The sequence below is a fragment of the Falco peregrinus genome, chromosome 5 (genome assembly GCF_023634155.1).
Source record: "Falco peregrinus isolate bFalPer1 chromosome 5, bFalPer1.pri, whole genome shotgun sequence".
Classification (NCBI taxonomy): domain Eukaryota; kingdom Metazoa; phylum Chordata; class Aves; order Falconiformes; family Falconidae; genus Falco; species Falco peregrinus.
The window spans coordinates 91763570-91786414 of NC_073725.1; the positions used below are offsets into that span (position 1 = coordinate 91763570).

General features: G+C 42.9%; 1 protein-coding gene across 12 annotated transcripts in view; it reads left to right on the plus strand.

Moving 5' to 3' along the window:
• Positions 1–22845, plus strand: part of LOC114012898 (uncharacterized) — a 204032-nt gene that overhangs the window by 51003 nt on the left and 130184 nt on the right. The window lies entirely within an intron of this gene.

The window sequence follows — 22845 nt, forward strand, 5'->3', positions numbered from 1 at the left end:
ATGACGGAAATAAATGTCTTATGGAGCATAAGTGTGCTCCTAGGATGAGCCTTTTTTCAGGGGCAATGTGGCATTTTTGTAGCATGAAACTGCAGCAATCGATCTGACTTGTATTCCTGGTTGCCTCTTCACATAGCCAGCACCTTCTCCTGTTGCACTGGATTTGTGGTTCAGTACTTACACTTAAGAATCTTGCATAGCAACAGAGATTAATAACTCTTATTTCAATATATTGACATGCCCACCAATATTAACATTCCCTTAGCCAGCCCAGGCAAGATTTGACATTAGAGAAGTATCTCAGCTCCTGCTATTTGAACATGTGTGTGGTTTTTTTTCTGTCACTGTTCAAAAATTCTGAGTTTCTTTAAGCTCAAATTCAAAACAATGACTTACTGCAACCAGATTCTTTTATGTAATTTGGGAGAAAAGTGTCAGCTTCTGTTTGTTCTTGGTGTGCTGGATGCGGCTCCTTTGTGTGCCTCAGTGAGCTTCTGGCACTGTGTGGAAGAGCACCCCAAGGTTAGTAAAGCTTTTATCTGTCCTATTTGTTTCATAATATAAAAGAAAAATCAGAGTCTGTGTCTTTAGCTGCTGTAAGTTTGTGGCATTCCTTTGCAGTTTGCTTTCTAGTACACATATATAAAAAGTAATGATAATTTTAGTGAAAATCTACTAATACTGGTGCTTTCTTCTTTATAAAAAAAGATGAATTTTGATCACTCCTAAACAAGATCAAAAGATGTCAGCCTCTCCTCTTTGTTTTATCAGAATAATGAAAACAAATACACTTAAAACACTTCAAATGGTTGAGCACGTCGTAGCTGAAAGAAACCTCAGATGTCTGAATTATACATTAGTATTGGGCTGTGATAACCTGGATTATCTGTGGTGTGTGTATTTTGCTGAAAGGGAAAGTACTAACGGATGAGTACAGTAAATCCAGCAACATTTTCTGCAGCGCTTGCAATAACAAACGTGCATCGGTGTATACAGCAAGCAAAGGTCTCTTTCTTGAAATCTCCCAGCAATGGTAAATAAGAGGGATTTCTCACTTCTGATGTGGGTAGCAGAAATACGCGCTACTGGTGATGGTGGGCTTTGTACTGGGCTGGCGTGGCCATGGAGTGGATACCATTCATGCTGATGGTCCCGAGCAGCGGTGGTGGTGAGCTGGGAGGGAGCCCCTTTGGAGCCACAGGTTGACTTCTAAGCATGGCGTCTTCCCCGGTGGCAAGTGCTGCTCCAAGTAAGCCTCAGCGGCGGCTGGCTTGGCACAGCCCATGTCCGCATTGTGAGCAGGGAGGGGCAGCACCCTCTGTGTACTTGCTGTTGGGCACCTGGGGTGCCTTTGGGGGTGGGAGAGCATTCTGGGTGGTGAGGTTTGGATCGGGTTCTGGAACATCCTGGAAGTTATGGAGTAGAGGATTGATTGCTGGTAAACTATGTGAACACCATGCTTACAGGCCTTTTAACACTGATCTTGCCACTCCAGAGGAAAGTGGGTGTTTACAGACATTGCCCAGTAACATGCAGTAAATTTTACTCCCATGCTCAAGTTAAATTTGAAAAGATAAGGTGTATTCCTCCTGTCAAAGTTCAGAGCAATACTGTACACTTTCACTCTTGAACGTCAGATTTCCCTTGTTATTTTTTAATAATTACACAGTCAAGAGCAACTGTGGAAAACAATATGCATATTTTTTGTGTTAAATTTTTGTGAACAGCTGAGAGCAGTGAAAGGTAAGCCATACTTAAGCTCATAAACCAAGATTTTAACAATTCTGTACAATTTATAGGGTTTATTTAATGAGATTGCATGATATGGAATGGAAATTGTTCCCAATGGGCCCCAATCAACTAGAATATTGAACTGGAAAGCAGGCTGTAAATTGTGTTTTAACAAATGCTATATGGCTATACGCTTTTTATGGAATACAGTTTCTATTGTGGAGAAGGAGCATTGCAAAGTGTCATTATGCATGTACCTTGAGGCATCTGACTGAACAACGTGTTTTGGTTTGGCCGAGTCCATTCGTGACAGTGTGAGGCTGTGACTGTGAGTGCGGTAGGTGGTGGGCTTAAGGAAGAATGTGTCTTCCAAGCTCTTGTAACTTTCCCCTTGCTGCTGTGGGTTCAGCCGCGTGTTTGGATCTGTGCACTGTGGAGCAGGGAGGCTTTGCAGAGGAGTGGTTAGAATGGCTGCTGCTCGCTCTCCCTGTCTGCAGCCAAAAGGCATTTCAGTTACCCAGCTGACAGCTCTTACAGAGCAAGCTTCACCTGAAAATTGGACAGGGAGGAAAGAGGAACAGTGAATACGAATCACAAGACATTTTTCTCTGCAAACATGGAGTGCAGTTGACATTGGCGGGCTTTTTGAAGTGTGACTTTTTTGCTAATGCGGGGAAGACACACACAGTAGCTGCACCGATGACATTTTACACCTGAGACCATGACTAGGACAGTATATGAACAAGGGTAGCTCTCTGGGCTTTTTCCTGTGATAAATATGAGTATTTTTCAGAGAAAGGCATTTTTTTCAGCCTCTGTTTATTTCAGTCTTCTCCCAAGTTTTACTTCTCAGACTTGGATCGAGAACAGTATAGGAACATTTCAGATTAAAGAGTAAAAAGTGCAGGAACAATATCAATATTACATGTGCTCATGTGTGTTTAAGTGTAAAGCCAAATAATAATGAGAGCACAGCTGGAGGAGTTTGAGATCAGTTTTCCTTAGAGATGTTTTTGATTTTTATTTTTAATTTTTAAAAATATTTTTTTAGTCTGAGTTCAGCCATGAGATGCAAATGTGAATCTTTGGGAGATACAAAGTGTAATTCTAGTGGTGTTGCATTGGGCTTCACTTTTTCTGGCAACTTACTCTTTGTATTTGTTCCCTTAACTGATGGCAGATATTGAGTAACAAACTGAGTAAAATGAACTTGTATGAGAAATTAAATGAAAGAAGATTATGTATTATTTAGGTCTGCTGATATTTGGGGACTCATCGTTACACATCTAACATCTCGAAATGAGTAAATGTAATCTAAATAATCAAGTATGCGATTCAGGTCTAATCGAAATCAAATGAAACTGAAGTCCCATTGGCCTCAGTGAATAGAAACAACAGGGCACTTCCATGCAAGCGAAAAGAGAAAGATTTCTTAAGGGTAGGGTGAGCAACAGGAGTACTTGTGATACTGTTCAAATAGCGTTAATACAGTGGAGGCATGGCTCTGTCATATTTTCCCTTGAGAAACTGAGTCTTCTGAGTCTTGTTTTCTCCCCCATTCCAGGGTCTCCTGTTCCCAGCAGATCTGCAGCAGGGGAACTGAGCAATGTCTAGGACTGGAGTGTTTTTCACTTTCCTAGCCAGGTCCAGGTACCTTTGCAGAACGGGAAGGGCACAATGGTCCAAGGTCTGTGCATTTTGCTATCTGGAGGCTGTCCAGCCCCAAGGGAAGGTGCTGGCAATGAAGCAAACCACCGGCACTGTTTTGTTTTGCCACAGGCCACCTGTTTTGGATGAATCTGTCCAATGTGGTCTCAGACAAACCTTCACTGGCTAAATGACACTCTGGTTGGTGGCTAGGTGAGATGGCAGTGTGATGGGCTCTGAACTATTTCCTCTGAAATTCCATTAGGAGGGATGTTGTGGCATTTATATTTAATACAGACATGCTGGACTATGCTGGCAATAGTGAACTGAATGTGGTGGAGAAAATTAGCACGGTGACAGCTGCATGCCAAGTGCCCGCTGCAAATGCATCTCTGTCAAAGACACAAGGCAACTCTTGTCACCCTCTCATCAGATGTAATTGAATGCCTGCAGAGGTGGTAATTACAAATACTATCCCGGCTGCACAGGCTCATTTGTCTTTGTTTATCATCAGAGCAAGTATATTGATCATTACTAAAGCATTAAATATCTTTGGAGAGGAACAGGAAAATCAGATTAATAAAGCCTGACGTGCATTGTGAAATGTGCTTCTCCATGAAAGTCAGGTTTGGTAAGTACAGAAATGACAAATGAAATTACTCTTTTAGCGCTCCGTTGACCTAGTGGTGTTATCTTAGGAGAAACGGCATCACAGAGTAAGCCACTTTGGATTTTTATTGCTCAGGTCTTTCTTTATATTTTGAAGCCAAGTCACTTTGTGTTTAACTATGTATGTACAGCTCTGAAATTTAATATACTCTCTGGATTATGAGCCTGACTGCAGTGGAGTTAGTGGTATGAAACCAGTGTGATGGAATTGTAATTAAAATTTGGTGAATAAAACTACAGTGGAGATTATGGTTCAAAGCATCCTTAATACTACATGCTTGAAGTATGCCAGGGCCAGTCAGGAATTCAGTGGGTGGAATTACTGGAATGATTGCCGATTTACATTGGTGTCAAGAAACACCATTTGATCTTTTACACGTTGTTCTAATGTAAGATGTATTCTTATCTCAGGCAGCAGAACATGGGCATTTTTAGTCCAAACTGGTATTTCCCTCACTGTGCTCTTAGAAACATTTAATTTTACCAGTAGTTTCACTAGTAGCTCTTAACTAACAGCTAGTGGTTACCAATTTGACATATAACCTGTTGTCTAATAATAGGTTGGGTTTGTTTTTTTTTTTTTTTTGAGAAATGGCCAGGAATGTACCATGCAGGCTCAGTTTCTCATGCCAAATTTTGTGAATTATTGATGTGCTATAGCAGGGAACAAAGTTTCCAATATTCAGTTCCAGCGAGCCTTCATCAGTGCTATATATACAGAAGAATTAATTTACAGTATGTCAAATTACTTTGAAATCTGGCTTAGCACAAATATGGTTTAAAAAAAATTTGGCTGGTTATCAGATGCTTAGCAAGTCCTTCCTCACCCCAAATTAAGACTTATTGTCACTTATACCTACTGCATCTGAATAAACTTACTCATGCAGATATTCCCATTTGATAGATCAATCTGTTAGATTATTTGCTTAGCATTCGGATGAATCCAGCAGGAAAAAAATGAAGATTTCCAATTGCTATTAAATTGGCATTTTCTTAAGCTTCTCCTTACATTACAAAGTAGGAAATCTTAAGACTCATGCTCGGGTGGTAGGTAGGTAGCATCATCTCTAAATTGTCCTCAGTAGTTCTGTGTTACTTTACACTTGGCTGAAGATTTGGTACATTTAGTTTTTCCCTGTGGGCTGTTTTTTTAAGCACAATATGTCCAGTTTGTCTTCCTTCTCAGCTATTTTTAAAGAATTTGGATGTTGATTTAGAAAAGGACCCAAGTTCATGCTTTTTCTTCAAATGAATAGTGAGATTGCCTGACGGGCTTGTATCTCACTTCCAGAAACACCTATTATTACAGGAGCTAAGTCCAGATATTAACTGTCATATTTAGCATATTCCAAGCTGATTTATGAGTTACTTCTCAGAACTAGTGATAGAAAAATGTTAGAGGTGTTCAGGTTGCACTTGGTATCTTTTGAAGTTCAGTTGTGCGGTGATGGTGGTTTGTCTGGGTGACTGTGCGGTGATGAGATGGGTTCCTGCAGGTCTGTAACACGTGCCTACTTGCCATCATTGTCAGAGCTGGAGACACAGCTGACCTGTGCACCCTTCCTTTAGGATGGCTAGCTTCTTTTAAAACTCTGCTAAAATCTCCATTACTTTGATGGGATCTTTCTGGGCAAGGGGCACCACCAAAAAGCTGATGGGAACTTGGGCAGCCACCAAAGCCATCTTTTTTGGGTTTGATTTCAAGCGTGCTCTTTGTTGTCTTGAAAATATGTGGAGCATCTCTCTTGGGCTCAAGTATTCCCTAACAGATTGTTAATTAGAAGATACTGGCATCATTCAGTTGGGTAAAAAAGACCCAAAGCCCCAACTCTCCTAGGTGCCTAGGTGCAAATCTTCAGGTATGGCTGCTATAAGTGCCCATGTAGTCGGTGGAATAGTCAGAATTGACTGTCTTCCAGAGCGGGAGACCCAGCTTTGCAGATGGAGTCGCTTTCAAATATCCGTAATCAGAAAGCCTTTAATCACTGAGTTATAGCCTCAATTTAGATTGTCATGCATGCCAATTAGTAGAACCTTGTTTTCTAAAGATACAATCTTTCCTATTTTGAAAGCTTGACAGTTCTAATGCTTTAAAATTATTGAAGCTGACATGTCTTCTCAAGAACTGTTTAATCTGTCAGATTCTTCATTCTTTTATCATCTCAATCATTTAATGACTGGCGAAAAAAAAAGAAAAACCTCCCAGTGAGGTTTTTTTACCTTTCTTTAACTCACCAATAATTATAAAGATTTTCACTTGTAGAAATTTCTCTTTAGAGACAGAAGAGCTAATTAAAAATGTCCAGTATCCTAAATTATGAATTATGATGGAGTGCAGAGTAGTTTACAGGTGGCAATGTCAGCCTGGGTTGGAGATGTGATTTGCTTGTCATACTGGATGCTGGATAGATACCAACAATTTATTATTTTTGTTTTCAATTGAGGTCCCAATCAGTTTGCTGGAATGAATTGGCAGGTTTGGCACTAACTGGCAGTCTCTTCTCTGGGGAGGGCAGGAGGTGAATGAGCAGAAGTGTCTTAGGTGGGCACCCCTTGGGAACATCACTGGACACCTCACAGCACAGGATGAGAGCAGCACCTCACCTGCCTTCTCCCTTTGCCAGTGCGATGTTGTCTCTGAGCTCGGCACCTGCTTTGCTAAGGGATGAGTCACATCTTCCTCACAAACTGTCCCAAGAGCAGCGGGATCTCAGCTGTGCGTGAGCCTGTGCTGGGGCAGGGCAAACTTCTTTCCTACCCAGATCTCCAAGGAGATGTTGCTCCCTGGGCTGTGGACTGGTGGTGGTGGACCCAGCAATAGCTGGGCATGCAGCAGCTTAGTTACTTGACATCAGCTCTGCCAAGTTTTATTAAATTCTATGCAGGTAATTACCTTATAACTTCATAATTGTTTGCACCAATTCGAAGCAAGGCTAGAAGAGTGGCCTTTGGATTTAATTGTGCTTTGTAGTCAACTTTGCAGTCCTTGCTGACTGGTATAAGTTGTAACAGGAGCATCACCACAGTAGTGGGAAGATTTTAAAGTGTCGTAGGATCTGCTGAGATGAAAGAAAATACATGAATGGATATCAGTACTATTAGTTTTCTTTTGCTCCTTAAGTGAAACCAATTATTGATTGCAGTGGGAGTTTGACTGAATAATGGATGAGGTAAAATGGGTGAGAGTAAGAACATCCAGATTTGGTTTTAGCCTGCTCAGATAACCAGTTGTAGTCCACGTGGTGTTTTGCTTGCTTAGTCATAGCAAGGAGACTGTATTTATTATTCTGTGAAGGGATAGCAACAGGATATTATGCATTAACGATCTAGATTCCTAATTAAAACCAAACAAGTGATGCAAACTCTCACAATCAGAAGTGTTTAATCTGTGGAGGTTTAATTTTTTGAAGCTCTTAATCCTCCACATCTGCATATATAATGGCAGGTAGATACCGCTTTGTAGATGACTGATGTGAAAATATAAACAAAAGCAACTTTGATGTATGTCTTAAAATGACTTGAGTGATTTAAAAAATATACCCTCCTGTCATTGCAAAGGCACCAGTATGGACTGCAAGATTTCACTGTTGCTTCTCACTGCTGTTTCAAAAATAAATTGGCACAGTTTGCCCATATTACATTCATGTAATTTTAGTGTTTTCCATGAAAACAGAGGGTCTTGCAGATGGGGCTATGAGAGGATGGGCAGTTGTGCCTGCTTTCTTTTTAGTCCTCTGAGAAGATGCCAAGGTAATCATAGCCACCTAAAATGCATGCTTTTCCAGTGGGAAGAATCTAGAGAAATGTAAAATTTTGCTGTTTGCTCCCTCGGAAATGCAGTGCCTGTCTGAGCTGTGTTTGTGTGTCTCGGTCCTGTTCAGAGAAGACAATAAAAGGTGGGCATCAGAGGAAAGCATGGTTACCTGGGTCTTCTCTCCTGTAGAGTGGCCGGAGTAAGGCACACCGCTGCATGCTTTTTGTCGCTGGTGCTGGTCTCACGAGGCTGCTCCGTGAGGGACCATGTTTGTACAGTTGGGCAGCTCTTGCTCCTTTGAGCTGTTTATCCAGCACCATGTTTCAGAGCAGAGGCTGGGGGAAGTTGGCAGATGCCCCTGTGGATCAGATACCCGTAACGTGCCAGTAGAAACTCCCTGGTGTGCCCCTCCAGCCCCTTCCCTCCCTGCAGCTGCCTGCCCTGCTGCTTCTGGCCTTTCCCCCGTGGGCGAGGAGCTGGCTGCCAGCACTGTTCACTGCCCTTCCACATCGGTGCGCCTGGCCTCGCACGCCTGTCATGGTGTCACTGTGCACAACTAAAAATTAACTTCTTATTTTGACTCCCAGTTCCAAATCTGAATGGAGCTTTGCTGTACAGGGTTACCAGAACTCCTGTCTTTCCTTAGTAGACCCCAATGCTTTGTTGGGAATGGGGCTGAGGATGGAGGGGTGCTGGAGATGTGACATTTGCACACTCGTAGTAGTCCCCCAGCCCAGCCACACTGTGGGTTACCTGCTGATTTTTATTTTCAAATTGTCCTCTGGGGCTTGCGCTGTCTAATCTGAGACCTGTTGTCAAGCTTTATGCTGTCCCAGGCAGCTCCCCAATTACTGTTCTGCTCTCCTGAGCCTTCTACTGAAACTGTTAGTACTAGATACACATCCTTCAAATACTCAAGAGACTCACCATCAACTCTGGTCTCTGAATCAGACCCAAGATGAACAAGGCATTGCAGCGTTATCTGCTAGATTGTCAGTGGATATAAATGGGTGTAGTCAGTGAATTTAGCCTCACATCACCTGAGGATCAGCCCTTGTTTGTTCTACAAGAAGCTGTATTCCATGTTTACTCATTAGAAATAACAAGAAATGTGTATTGTGGGACAAAATATAATGGTACAAAAGTTCAGAGCAGAATAAACAATGCAGAGCTGTGTGCATGTACTCAGTTGGGAAATGCGGGATGATAAAGACATTTATGCTGGGGAAGAATCCTAATTGCTAAGAGGAGCTGCGCAGACAGTATAAATAACCAGGCCTTGCCATCTCAGAGCTAATAAAATCGTAATCCGCACCCAGGGAAGCCAGTGTACAGTGTGCTCACCGCTGCTCAGCAGCTTCTAAATTTTCACCTTTGAGAACAAGGTCCAAAACCTGTGTTCTTTGAAGCAAACAGGAAAGTTACAGCCACTTAATGATTGAAGGTGGCCGAGGGAAGGTAAGCTTGGTGTTTTTAATCGGTAGTAATGGCATGTGGGCATGGAGATCTCCCTTGTGTGCACACCTTTTGTTTTCCTGCAGCACCAGCACAGTGGAAGTGACTTTTAAATATTTTATTAACATGGACATTAGACAATGGAAGTCTATTAAAACAGAAATTCACATCAGTTTGTACATCACTTTATTGTGTAACAGGAGTAATTTTAGGTAGTAGTATGCCGTCGCTGAGCAAAGTGTAATACTCAGTTTGCATACTGGGGCCCAGGGGTAAGAGGACTGATTCTACTAAAAACACATAAAAGGGATTTAGGACAGGATCCAGGAGAAGCGCCCTAGAAATAACCTGCAGGACAGAAGCAGTCACAACCCAGCAACCTAACTGATAGTAAGAATCAAAGATCTCTGTTTTCTTCTTAAGTAGATTACCAGTTGCTTATTCTTTACAGTCATTAATCATGCTTATGATAATATAACAAGGCAAACGCAGCACTCCGCAACTGTAAGCAAATAGTTGAGCCTTGCTACTCCTGAGGCTGAGTAGCTCATCGCAGGGTATAATCTCAAAGTGTCATGGAGCTGTTTCTCAGTGGCTACCTCTTTGGTGTTTCACTGACATGCCAGGTGAAGCTAAGATCACAGTATCTTCTCCTCCCACTGACCTTTTCACCTTGTGGGCAGCTGTGTCTGACCATGCATGCTTGATTTGGGAATGAGCCTGGTCCTGTCTTTATATATGGAAGATCTCTGTGGGGTGTAAAGAGGCTGGTGTGTGGAGAAATGTTGTACAGTGGTGTGGATAACTGGCTAGCTGAAAAGGGTCACATAGACATAGTCCAGCTGGCTGGACAAAAATGCACATTGCTCTCAGCTTATCTGAAGTAAAGCAAAATACACTGTCTTTGGCTGTCCTTGTTACACAGTAACAGGAAGATTTTGGTGGGAAAAGAATGTTGCAGGTGGGAACAGAAAACTACAGAAGAGAAACTAGGGGTGGGCTTGGTATTTAGGCAACTAACCAATAATGAGCTTAACTTTTGTAATATGTATGAGCTAATTATAAGAAGGCATAAAAGGTGACTGTAAGAGACAATAAACGAAGTCTGCTGATCACTCATATTGAGTGACTGTGTCTTCCCTCCGTCGCGACACAGTGGTGCACAGGAAATCAGTCATTAAGTAGCTTGGAAAGCCTCTTCATTTTCTGAAGGAAGATTCTGTCTAAGGATCAACTGTAGTATGGAGATGGTCTTCCAACAGCCCTCTTCACTATTCGACCAAGAGAAACAAAAGCGGAGCACAAGAGAGAGCATGAAAAGAACCTGGTGTTTCCTAGAAGCATGGCAGTGATAGACCAAGTCCTGCTGCACCCACGCGGGCCAGATCATGCCACCAGCTCATGCTTCAGCTATCACACAGGGCAGGTCTTGGCAAGCAGTGACCAGTCTTCGGATCTGATTCTTATCTTTACTGCTTTCTTTCCCTAATTTCCTCAGCACCTCCCTCCCCAAACTGCAGTGCTGCATGGGGTACAGGGCCTGCTTGGTAAAGCAGGTGAAGAGGGGAAACGGTCTCTGAGTTCCATTGCATAACTGGGAGAAGAGGGAAGCCCCCCCCCCGCTGAATACAATTGCTGACAAACTGTACAGATACGATGTGACTCGTATGATAAAACCAAAAAATGATGTGGGATCCAGGTAGCACCAGAGGGGGAGCATCCAGACAGCAGGACTTGGTGCTAGATTCTAGTTTGTAGTGGGGGGGATCCCTGCAGCATCTTAGTCTAATATTCTGACCCCTATCAGTTATCTTGTTTTATCTCATCCTGAGTGTGAATCATTATGGTGGTGTGTGATAGCCAGCTGCTGAAAATACGCCACTTTTGAGGAATTCAGTACAAGTTCAAGAGTAAAAACAATGTAAAGATTTGGAATAATGCAGCTGTAAATCATTTAAGGGAAAGAACAGAAAAGAAAATGATGTCTTGTTTTCTGTAACAGTCTGTGACAGGAGGTACTTTTTACTGTTCTTGCATTATGAGGAGAATGTGGTTCAAGGGCTGCTAATGGAGTTTTGTTTGTGCTGTCTTCTCCACAGAGGTGCTTTTTGCAACAATTTGCTAGATTCTGCTCCTGTTACTTGCGCGTGTAGAAAAATGAGATTCTGAGACTTAGCTTGGAGTCTTATGCTGCAGGGAAAAGGAACACTAATAGCATATGAATAATTACTGTGTTTTTCTAAGTTCATATTCTTGGTTAATGCAGTTAGTGCATATCTGTGTTATCATGGAGATTAGATGGCAGCTCTGGTAGTATTACCTCTTGCTAAGGTTGCCTGACACTGCTCATTAGAAGAATATCTTTTCAGAAATAAAACTTAGTGATATGAGTTGCATGCCAAATGTAGGCATATGAGATGTTTTCAAAGTGCCACAATTCTCCCAGCAAAAATGCATTTCCCCCACAGTACATCTTTCAGCTTGCACTTCAGTTGTAAGCTGCTTTTGCAGAGTGGTTTGGTCAGATGCAGAAGGGGTCATTTGCATAAGTGGATCTCACAAATACTCCTGTCAGGTGACAGCACCAAAGCAGACAGTGTAAAAATGTGTTTTAACCAATTTTTCCAACCTGTTGTTATGGATTGCATTAAACTGTACTAGGGCTGACAGCTTCTCTGGAGGAAAAATGTGAAGATCAGGTAAACCTTCACCAAAGTACAGCCCACTCAAGAAAGGAGATGGTGCCCTTGGGGCAAAGGGGCTTTGCTGGTCAGTGCATCTGTGAAAGTGAGTGGGACAGAAAAGCTGCAGGAGAAAACCAGCAGAAATAATGTGAGGAAAGATCCAAAAACGGCTACGTGGCCTGAGCGAGTGGCAGGAGCGTGGTCCTGCCAGCAGCCTGGTGACAAGGGTCTGCAGAGTGACCAGGGCTGTTTGCAGGGAAAGGGCTTTGTACGTGTCCTGTGTTCAGGCGTCCCAGCCACACCGCCTGTGGGTGCTGTGTCCTGGGCTTCTGCAGAGGCAGAGTTTCTCTTCTAGGCCTTTCTCTAGTAAATGGGTAGTTTAGTTAGACACACAACTCCAAGCCCAGTGAAGGCTGAAAAGGGGGTCACAGAGTCGCAGCACGGTGGGGGCTGGGTGGGAGCCCCGCCGATGGCGCAGCCCAGCCCGTGCCGGAGCAGGCTCTCCCAGGCAGGCTGCGCAGCGCTGGCTTCGGGATGTCTCCAGAGACTCCAGCACCTCTGGGCAGCCTGTGCCGGCGCTCTGCCCGCCTCGAGGGAAAGCAGTTCTTCCTCTTATTCAGAAGCAACTTCTTGTGCTGCAGTTTGTGCCGTTGCCCCGTGCCCTGTCGCTGGGCACCGCTGAAAAGAGCCTGGCCCTGTCCTCTTGGTGCTCGCCCTTAAGTGTTTGCGTGTACCGACAAGGTCCCCCCTCAGCCTTCCCTTCTCCAGCTGAACAGACCCGGCTCTCTAAGCCTTTTCTCAGCAGGGACATGCCTCAGTCCCATCATCATCTTTCTAGCTTTCCGCTGGACCCCCTTCAGAAGGTTTCATTGTTTTATTTGATTACATTTCCTTAATTACCATGGGCCAGACTGCATCCTGAATCTGTACTTGGGCGCATCTCTACTTGTTCCTTTCCAGCCGCAGCTACCACCCCTTTCCCTTCAGGCTACTGGTCCTTTGGTCAGGCCTTTTGACTGCATTGCCTTAGTCCTAATGTGGAGCATGTGTGGCCAGGCTACTCGTATCCTCCTGTCATCTTCAGGTACTGTCAACAGCTGGTGTGAAATTACTCTTTCACCTTTCTTAATTCACCCTTCCCCCCAGGGTAATTAAGATCATCTCAAGGTCAGGTTGGTGCAAAAGATGGCTCCATGCAGCTTTGCACCACCTCCTCTGAACAGCGTACCGCTTCACAGCGTGAGCAAGAAGACTGGCTGATGCGATTTGGCGTTTTTGCAATGAATGCAGGGTGACATATGGAAGTGAATATACTGAAAGAAGCTTGTGTGCTGGGCTGTAACGGTCAAGCTGACTGCTGTTTGGATTCTGTAACCCTACTGAAAATTATTTGTGCAGCAGCTATCATCTTTTAAAGGCAGAAGTTACTTGTCAGGGTCATCATCTTTTCAGTGATACAGCTTGCTGGGCTTGGGTAATGTCTGCTAAGCCCTCTGAGTCACAGTCTAATGATTGTGTCTGTGACACTTTACAACACATCTGGTATGAAGGGCTAGTAGTCACATTAGACCAAATCAGTCCAATCTATCTTAATCATACTTGAACAAGCAATTATGAATGCAGATGCCTGGCCCTCCTGGTTATGAGACACAGCTGTAAGCTCTGTAGTGACTAAAGTGGTTCATGTTTGATGAAGGCGATGCCTCAGAAAAGCCGTAGCAGATAGAATAAAATAGCTGTACGAGGGACTTAAAAGCTGCTTGATAGTTTTTGACTTTTTAAAAAAATTCTAACCTGAAATGTGATGTGTTGCTTAAAATTGGTTCTAGAATCACTGAATTTCAAGCTCTAAGTTATGATCAAATGTACCATCAGTGTAGTGCCTGCAACCCATGTACACCACACTTCTTAGAAGAATGGCAGGGTTGGAAGCAGAGCTGGGTGGGGGTGTCTCTGCAGTACCCACTGAGACCTTTGGTGTGCTGTATACAACATACCATAGTTTTTGATTTCCAGGCTTCTCTGGGCCATTTGTCCTTATGGTCATCTTCATCTTCTGCAGCTTGACCTCATGTTCTATTTTCATCTCAGATGCTTATGGCTGCACAATTCAGGAAAGGGGAAAGCAGAATAAGGTGAGCATCGAATGAACAAACAAGTCTGATTCTCTGTCGAGAGGGTGTCCTTGGCCACCTTTAGAAGGCAGACAGGCCTTCCTTTCCTTTGAATCACTATCAAGTGATGAAGGTAACTCCTGACGATCTTTGGTGTAATGCTTGATACTTTGACATTCAGCAGCTGTACTAATACTTTAATTCCTGTTTGTCCTTCAGCTTCCCAAGACCCCTTACTCATCATAGCTCCTAACTTTTTTTTTCAATTGGCCCTTCTTCCACCCTCATTTCATGCTTTCATGCTGATGGAAGGCAGGTGATTCTTTGATGGTCTGCAACTATTTAACTTTGACATCCAGACTGAGAGCAGTTCATCCTGCCATTCATACCTCCTTGCCCTCTAGCCCCAAGCTTCTGATTTTGCTCTTGATCCTTATTTCAAAAGGATGTAATTGATGCAAAGGCCATCTGTTAGTCACTTGTGTAAGGAAGAAGTTGAATTTGCATTGAGTTACTTAATTGTAACTTAATTGTAAGAATTTGCTTACCCTGATTGCTCTCATTGAATGTATTTGTTTATATTGAACAGTGTAGTCAAAAGAAAAAGAAACTGTTATAATAATTATGTTGTTATTCTACTTAAATGGAAGCTGTTACACAGTGTAGGAGTAGCTAGGGGAAGTCCATGTGCTATAGTCATTACTTTGCCATAGGCTGGTTCACTGCCCCAGTCCCATTGTATTGTGCACACACAGTAGCTACATGGCTGTGCAAGCCATGTTTGTGTGACACATTTTGTTCTGCACATGGAAAGAAACTCTACAGGGGGGAGAAGACATCAGATACAGAGATCAGACGTTGGCTCCTGCCTACCCTACAGACAACCAGCTATGACTTTCGTCAGTTCAATAAGAAAAACATCAGCAGTGATTAAAGTACTTGTAAAGTCAGAGAAGGTTGTGTGTCTAGGTAAAAGAAGCAGAGTGAGCAAGCCTCATCAGAAGTGAGAGAGACAAGGAGGTAATGCAATGTGTAAAGGCTGATTTACATTATCTTGCTAGATAAAAAACCAGATCATCTGCAATTTGTTATTTACAGTTCAGTGCTGTGAAATCAATTACTGAGATGCAATTTAATTAAGACAGGTTAACGCTTAATCTAAGGCACTAAACCTATAAGATGTAATTTCAGTTTACTAATCATTGTAATGCTAATGGCTATTTGACATCTGTTCGGTTAAATTGGGCAATATGTTTTGGTGCCAGTTTACTCGGTAATCTCCCCCCCTCCCCCCTAGTTCACCAGGAGCAGTGCTCTTGATCACAGTGAAGGATTGGGCACTAGTAATGGAGAGTCGTTTCCTTGTTTAATTCTTGCAGCTGCTAATGTTTCCGATAAATCTCATCTGGGTTACAGTTAACCTTTCTGTACATTTACAGTAAGAAATTTTTCTTGCAGAGTTGAGTGCTTCTCCTTGGTTGTGTCATTGACCTGTTAGGTGACTTTTGGCAAGTTCTTGGCCTGTGAGTTATTCAGTAAAGACTTTTGGCTTTGAAGCCAGTTGTGTCTTTGTTCTTTACATAATAACAAGTGCATGACGGACCTCCCAGATCTAGCAGGATTCTGAGAAACTGCTCTCCACTTCATTATTATTCTGCTTTTGTTTCTCATCGTCCTGAGATGGCTGTGCTGTAATAGAGACAGGAGTGAGGAAGAAGGTGGGGAGTCCTCAGTATAGCAGTGCTACGGTTAGGAGAGAGCAAGCTGTCACTGGAAGGGCACTTTGGTGGAAGGACGTTAGGATTGTCTCTGTGCTGTTGCATTGGTTCTGTCCCAAGGGCTCCTCCGAGAACGTTCATCTGCAGGAAACACCCAACAGGCTGCTGGAGCATGGCTGGGGCTCACCCTGGCTGCATGGAGCGCTTGGGCATGGCATCAGCCCACAAGCCCACCTAGCTCCAGCTCCACCAGTCCCACCAGCACAGCACACCCACGGCACTGACCACACAGCCCCTGTCAGTACCGTGCCTCGGTCTCAGTGTTCCTCACTGCTGCCTTGTAGCAAAAAGGAGGGAGGTATCAGCCTCAGGCGGGCGAAGGACTCTGTGTGTTTCAGAAATATTTGTCAGCCAGGGTGAGCGCTCTGAAGTGGAGGTTTTCAGTCTCTAATCACTTAAAAAGGTGTAGGCTTCTTAAAGCTTATGTAAGCTCTGGTGATTCCTGCTGGGGCAGTTTCAGCTCTCTTCCATGGCCCTCTGTCAGCCAGGTATTGTTGTGCAAGACCAAAACAACTTGTCTTGTGCCCACTCCTCCCATTTTGCCACCCCACAGGTGATTTTGAATGGGGACAGGCATCTGGGGACTGTGCTCTTGCAGACCACCAAGGCTTGGCTCACTGGAGCTCATGGGTCAGAGCCTTTGGGCTGTGAATGATCACACCTGCTCTGGCACGGGTTCAAATACACAACCTGAGTGTTCTCACCTGTAAAAAGAAATGATCTGCAGGTTTTTTCTGCCTGAGCACTTGGTTCTGTGGATTTCAAAGGCACTTACTTGCTGTGTAAACAGAAGACTTCACAGTGTCAAGTTGTTCTCTTCTAAGGGCAAGGAATATTTATTGAATTTCTTTCTAAGTCTTCTCAAACATTTTGCTGCGAAGAGCAAATTGAGCTTGAGCACTTCCCTAGACTCTTTTTTTCTTCCACTTGGGAACTACTGAAGAGAAACTCAAGCATAGTCCTCAAGAGAAGTATTTTTTTGTGTGTGCAGGACAGTTATTTCTTAATCCAGCAGTGTGTGAACCTTATGTGTAAAGAAACCCATAAACTCAACTTTGGTCCATTTTTATCAAAATGAGAAGCAAAGTATTAAAGGAGATTTGAATGTTGGGAGCTGAATTGCAGGTGATGGTTTAAGGAAACTATAGAACTGCTGGGTTTGTTCTCTAACATATCCATTTGAAGGCGAGGGTCTGAGCACTGTGGCTGGCGGCAAGGCCTGGGTGAAGGTTGGCAGTGCCCCCCGTGCCAGGCAGCAGGGCTCAGGTGCCAGCCTGCTGCTGCCAGGAGGGTGAGCCCTGCTGCAGTTCGGGGGGTGCTTACACCAAGTGCTCTTCCCTCTTGTGGGATGGATGGAGCATTTTAACCTTTTACTTGGATTGTACCGGAACTGTGGAGTTTATGAAGACTATATGTGACTTAAAAATGTCTCACATCCAATGGCATTTCAATGAAAAGTTAAATATTTAACACCTGGTAGCAGAATGTTCACTGGAATATACTTGCAATTTGTGGGCTCTAGCGGCGATGTGGCACAGTTAGCAGTATTGTTAACATCAATGCACAAGTATCTTATTTTTCCAGATTTTTAGGGTGCATCTCTCAACAGGGCTGACTAACAAAATCTTAACCTCTGTGAGAAAGTGGACAAGATCATCATCATCATCATCATCATCCAAAGGTGTTTTTGTTTTTGTCTTGCCTGTTCAGATAACTTCTTCAAAGCTAGAAAGATTTCACTTTTTTCCCATTACTATGACTTAATATAAGTAAGAGAAATTAAATGTAAGAATAATTCAGTGTCTTTAAGGTAGGAAGATAAGAGAGCTTAAATTTGTGAAGCATTTACCCGCTGCTGTGCGTAAGGCTTTTGCATAAGCCTGATAATGTTTCCTTTGTTCAGTGAAATCACACTTCGTTGGCAGCACAGTCTTCCAAGGATGTGCTTGTCGGGTTTTCTGCAGAGCTGCCTCTCTCTGTGAACCACATACAAAACTGGTGTTAGCTAGTTTGTACTCCCATGGCAATCTGATGGGTAGGCAGTCCTTGAAGTATCTTGTGCTGAACAATGATCCAAGTTATTGCAGTTATTTTAGGGTCTCTGATTACAGAAATGAATTCTTCATTTATAACCCTAACAATTATATGTATGCTGAATTCTGTGTGACTTATACAGTTAAAAACCTAGCTCTGCTGCCCTGCAAAGCCCTAGGAGTCAGGCTGACCAGCCTTACTGAGGGCAACCATATGAATATCTCCCTTTACTAATCCCAAGGTAACTTGTTTGTCTGCTCAGATCCAATATAATTATCTTTTATTCACGTTAAAGGAACAGTCATTGTCGACTGTGATGTTTGTGTGAGTGGGGACTGAGAATTGGATCTCTTCCTAGCTTCAGAAAGTTTTTATACTATAATTTCAGAACTGGCATTTGTAATTACACCATGAAAGAAGGTAATATGTGAAAAGAGTTCAACTGCTTTTACCAGAATAGAAAATATATATTGTAATGCATTCAGAAAACATTCCAAGGGTAGAGGATCAAGTTGTATTTGATTTTTCTCATTCTCTATAATAATAATTTTTGTTGTCTTGCAAAGCTCCAGCTTTGAAGCGCAATGCATAAAAATTCTGCAATACCAGCAACTGTTTCTCTTTTAGTTATTTTCCAAGTGATTTGATTTCCTCAATAGCATTAACTATATGGAAGTCTAACAAGTTGTAATTAATGTATTCAGACATTTTCTTTTGTGACAGGCTAGAATGTGAGTGGCGGCACAGAGGGGGAAAAAGCAGAATAAAATTGGATGCTTGAGAAGATTATCATAACATAAAAACTGACAACTCTTTGGCTTTTGAATAACATATTGTATTACATTGAAAAGGAAGGAAAAAGCTATTTCACAAACACCACCCCACCCCCTGTGGCTTAGAAAATTTTTTGAGGGGAAGGATTTTCAAAAGCCTTTTTAATATTAGACAGATTTGAGTGCTAAAGTACACAAATAGTTTATCATATGCCACAGTGTGTGTGAAGTGTGTACATGTGTACGTGATAGAATAAAATCTCCTAGAGCCAGTTGTGGTTTTGCCGTGTGCCCTTCGTGGGGTGTGGGAGTGTTTCCCATGCCGGCTGCAATAGATGGTGGCAACCAGCACCTGAAGAAGGTGGGAGGCATGAGAGCAGGAGTGGAGCATCAGCGTGTTGCTGGAAAACAGCACTCCCCAGTTCGTACCTTGGCACAGAGCTTTGACTACAACTTTGCACCATTGGAACTGGCCTTAGGGGAAGCAGGAGCAGGGGAGAGAGGAAAGGGGGTTGTATGTAATTATGTCTGCATATCTCGGTGATCCTTATGGGTCCCTTCCAACTTGAGATGTTCTGTATTCTGCTCGGTCACAAAAGCATTGTAATGAGAGAGTCTGTCTTTGTACAAGTGTGTTCACAAAAGCAGTTGGAGTGCTTTGCCCTGGTGCAGTCGTACAGCACCAGTATCCCTCCTTCTGAGCCTGTGGATCTGAGTGGGAAAACCAGCACAGGTGATGATGGCTGGCCTGCGTGGGTGGTGGACAGCCCCAAGCTGCTTGGAGAGGGGTGTCTCACAAAGCAACCATGAGAGAGGTGCCTGGGGTGTTGTGTGTTGGTGGCCCATCAGTCTTGGGGACATTAGTCCTACTTCTGTCATACACCTGCATGGTGCTCCTCACAGGAGGATCTTTCATGTGGTCATTCTTGTGTGAATGTTTGCAGTGCAGTAAGAATCAATTGTATGCTGTGGGAAAGATGCTCTGAGTGTGGAAACTCAAAACATTTCATTGCACACCTTGTCACTTCATCCTTCTCATGATAAAAAGGCATGAGAATGCTTTGAGGAGACAATCTATTTTCTAAGAGACACTTAGTTTTGCTTTATCTTCTGTTTTGAAATACGTGTCAAGGAGTATGCACGGAGAGACAGCATAGTGTGTAGGTGACAAAGGTGGGAGTTCAGCACCATTTGTTGAAGGGCAGCAGCAACATCAGAACCACACTGAATACATACTGGGTGCCCACTTCCCTATTCTGATCTTTTTTCAGGCTGTGTTTCACAATGTCTGTTTTGAACTGGGCATGGCTTTTGTATGTGAGATGTTCTCTGAAGCTTTATGAGGAAGGTCAAATACTTTGGTGATGAACCTGGCCAAAATATCTACATGGAACAGGCGGGAAAGGAGGAAAAAAACCCAAAACAAACCCCACGCAAAAATAAAACCAAAAAAACCACCCAACAACAAAATCCCCAAAAAACCCCAAACCCCTGATTTGCCTAGGTTTGTAAGTAGCTTTTGGGAGAGGGAGACGAGTTGAGTAGTGTGAATCTGAGTCTGGTCTGAAGGCTGTGATGGAGCATTACTCCTGTATCGCTTACTGGAAAACACCATGTCAGCAAGCCTTCCTGAGCAGGTGGAGGGCCACTGCTGTCCTTCCTGCTGTGCCCTTCCAGGTGGTACATAGCTGTCTCCTGGCAGTGGCCACCAGCCTCTCTTTTCTTGGCAACCTCAGCCCATCCCCTTGGGTTCAGCACCAGAGGTGGCTGGGTGGCGTTTTGGAAGGTGGGATTCCTCCTTGGGAAGGTGCGTTGGATAATCAAAGAACGGTGCCAGCAGCCTTTCCTGCCTCGCTGCCATCCATCCACCCACCACAAGGTCATCTGTACTCTTGCCCCTTCATGTGTATTTCTGAACCAATACAACTCCTGTTTGCTCTGGTACATTTTGTAATCCACAGCTTTCAGACCAGAGATTGATTATCTGTATTCTTAGATAAAATCAAAGTGCAGTACTTAAAACAGATTTCCTCTCAATTATTTCCCCCAGACAGCTTAAATGGTGCTTTAAACCCAAGATTAACTCAGTAGTGACTGAGAGATACATATCGGCATTTTCCTTCTGGTCTTGCTAAATTTTGTTTTTTAAAGCAATTTTAATGCTAGCTCTTTAATATCTGTAAAACAGTGGGCTGGTGTTTGAGATTCAGAATGGAGTCCGTGTGCGGTATCCGAACCAGGTGAACTTAGGTCAATCAAAAGCAACTTGATTTCAGAGCCTGGCCCGCTCCTTGCAGAAGTCAGTGCAAAACTACTAGAGCGGAGTCTTGGCTGGTGCAAATCAATAGCTTCGTTTTCTGGGGAGGTCAGCCAGTTCCCAAGGAATTCATAAGCTGTTTCATAACAATTTGCATTTGCTGCAGCAGCAAGGATGAATGTGTGTTTTCTGGCATGCTAGAGCTGCCTTCTCTCAGTTTCACTTAAGCAAGAACTGAATCAAATACATGTTATTTGAGCTTCTATCCAGTTTGTATTTCCTGCAGTTGTTGGGCATGTTTGGGTTTCTTTTCTTCCTGCGTAACCACTTCCCTGATTTTTTTTATTTATTTTATTTTATATATTTTTTTAAAACTGAGCAGATACTGATTTCTTTGGAAACAGGTCACCAGGAACAAAAGGCGGGTAGAAGCTGGGAAGCGTGATGCCCATGTTCTTGCTCCTGGCTACAGCCTTCTCATGGATTTCCCTGGTGTTAAGCCAAACAGTGATAAACACAATGAACATTATTTTATTGCAGCTTGTCTCTGTGGGATGTCCCCACGTAGCCTGGCTAATAACTGCATTCTTGGGTTTTATCTTCCTCATTTTCTAAAATTTCCTATGCCCTTTAAATAGGCTGCTGTAGACCTCAAGCACCATGCTATCACGGCTTACCTGGCTTTTGTCTTGGTGAGATGCTGCCAAACTGTTCCTCTCCCACCGGAGATATGCTGGCTAGTGAACCAAGCCCTTGATGAAAGAGTGCAAGTATGAAATATGTTGGCTGAAAAGTAAAATATGGTTTTGAAACAGAACCAGAGTTCCTGGTGGGAGCTGTTTCCTCTGCATGCCTTCCAGTTTGGATCAAGATCATATTCAAGGAGCCTCAACTTAGCCATTTAAATACGTGGAAGTGAAATTCCTAAGGATATCAGGAAGGAAAAGATGTCATTAAAGGAGTATGTTAGAAGTTAGGATTGGAGAACTTCTTGTTAGTATTTGTTCTAATATTTCATTTTGGAACTGGAGAACATTTTTGCACAAAAGTTTTTCAACAAAATTATGAATTTAATCCCAGCACTATTTGAAAAGTACATTCATTTTGAGTTATACAGCATGGATGCTTTAAAACTATATTATTTTCCTTAGATTTTTTTGATGTCATCTTTAGAATTTTTAATTGCCATCTTCTCCTGAAAAGAATATATGGTGTTACATTGATAGGCGTAAGACTGAACGTTGCCAAGAGAAAAAAATAATTTAGCCCAAACGAGGTATTTGATCTCTTTGATTCATCAGTATGTTAACATTTCTTTTAGTTAGGCTTTTTTCTTTTTTGTTTTAACACTTCTCAGAATGATCAATGATTCCAAAGTATCTTTTCCTTGCCCAGTTCTACTTGAAACCAGGGCAACGTGAGTTCTTCAGTTTTGTAATCTGGAAAATTGAGATGCTGGTCAAGGAAGAAGACATCCTTGATCTCTTTCTTGCTGATAACAAAGTGTAAATGGAAACTGTGACAGCAAAGTCCAGTATCAGTTATAAAAAATTGCAGCTGTGTGTAGCATGAGATGGGTTCATAGCTCACAAGCAGATCACAGGTAGGAGATAAGACAAACAATCGGGAAGGAAACCTACAGCCAGATCCTTCAGCTGCAGCCAGTTACCTGCAGTTACCCTGTAATTTCAGTGAAGTTATGCTGGCTATTCTGATTTACAAGGATAACTGAGATTAGAAGGCTTTGCAAATGAATATGATAGAATCAAAAGAGCTGCTGCAGTGTGTGAGTCATCAAGGAGATGCTCTAAAAGGCATTACAATACAGGGTGGTGACATTTCTCCTTTTGGGATTTTTTTTCATTTTTAGTTTTGGTCCATTTTCTTTTTTTTCTTGGAGTGCCATAGTACAGGTTAGAGTGCGCTCTACAAAGCAGCATGTGGAGCAG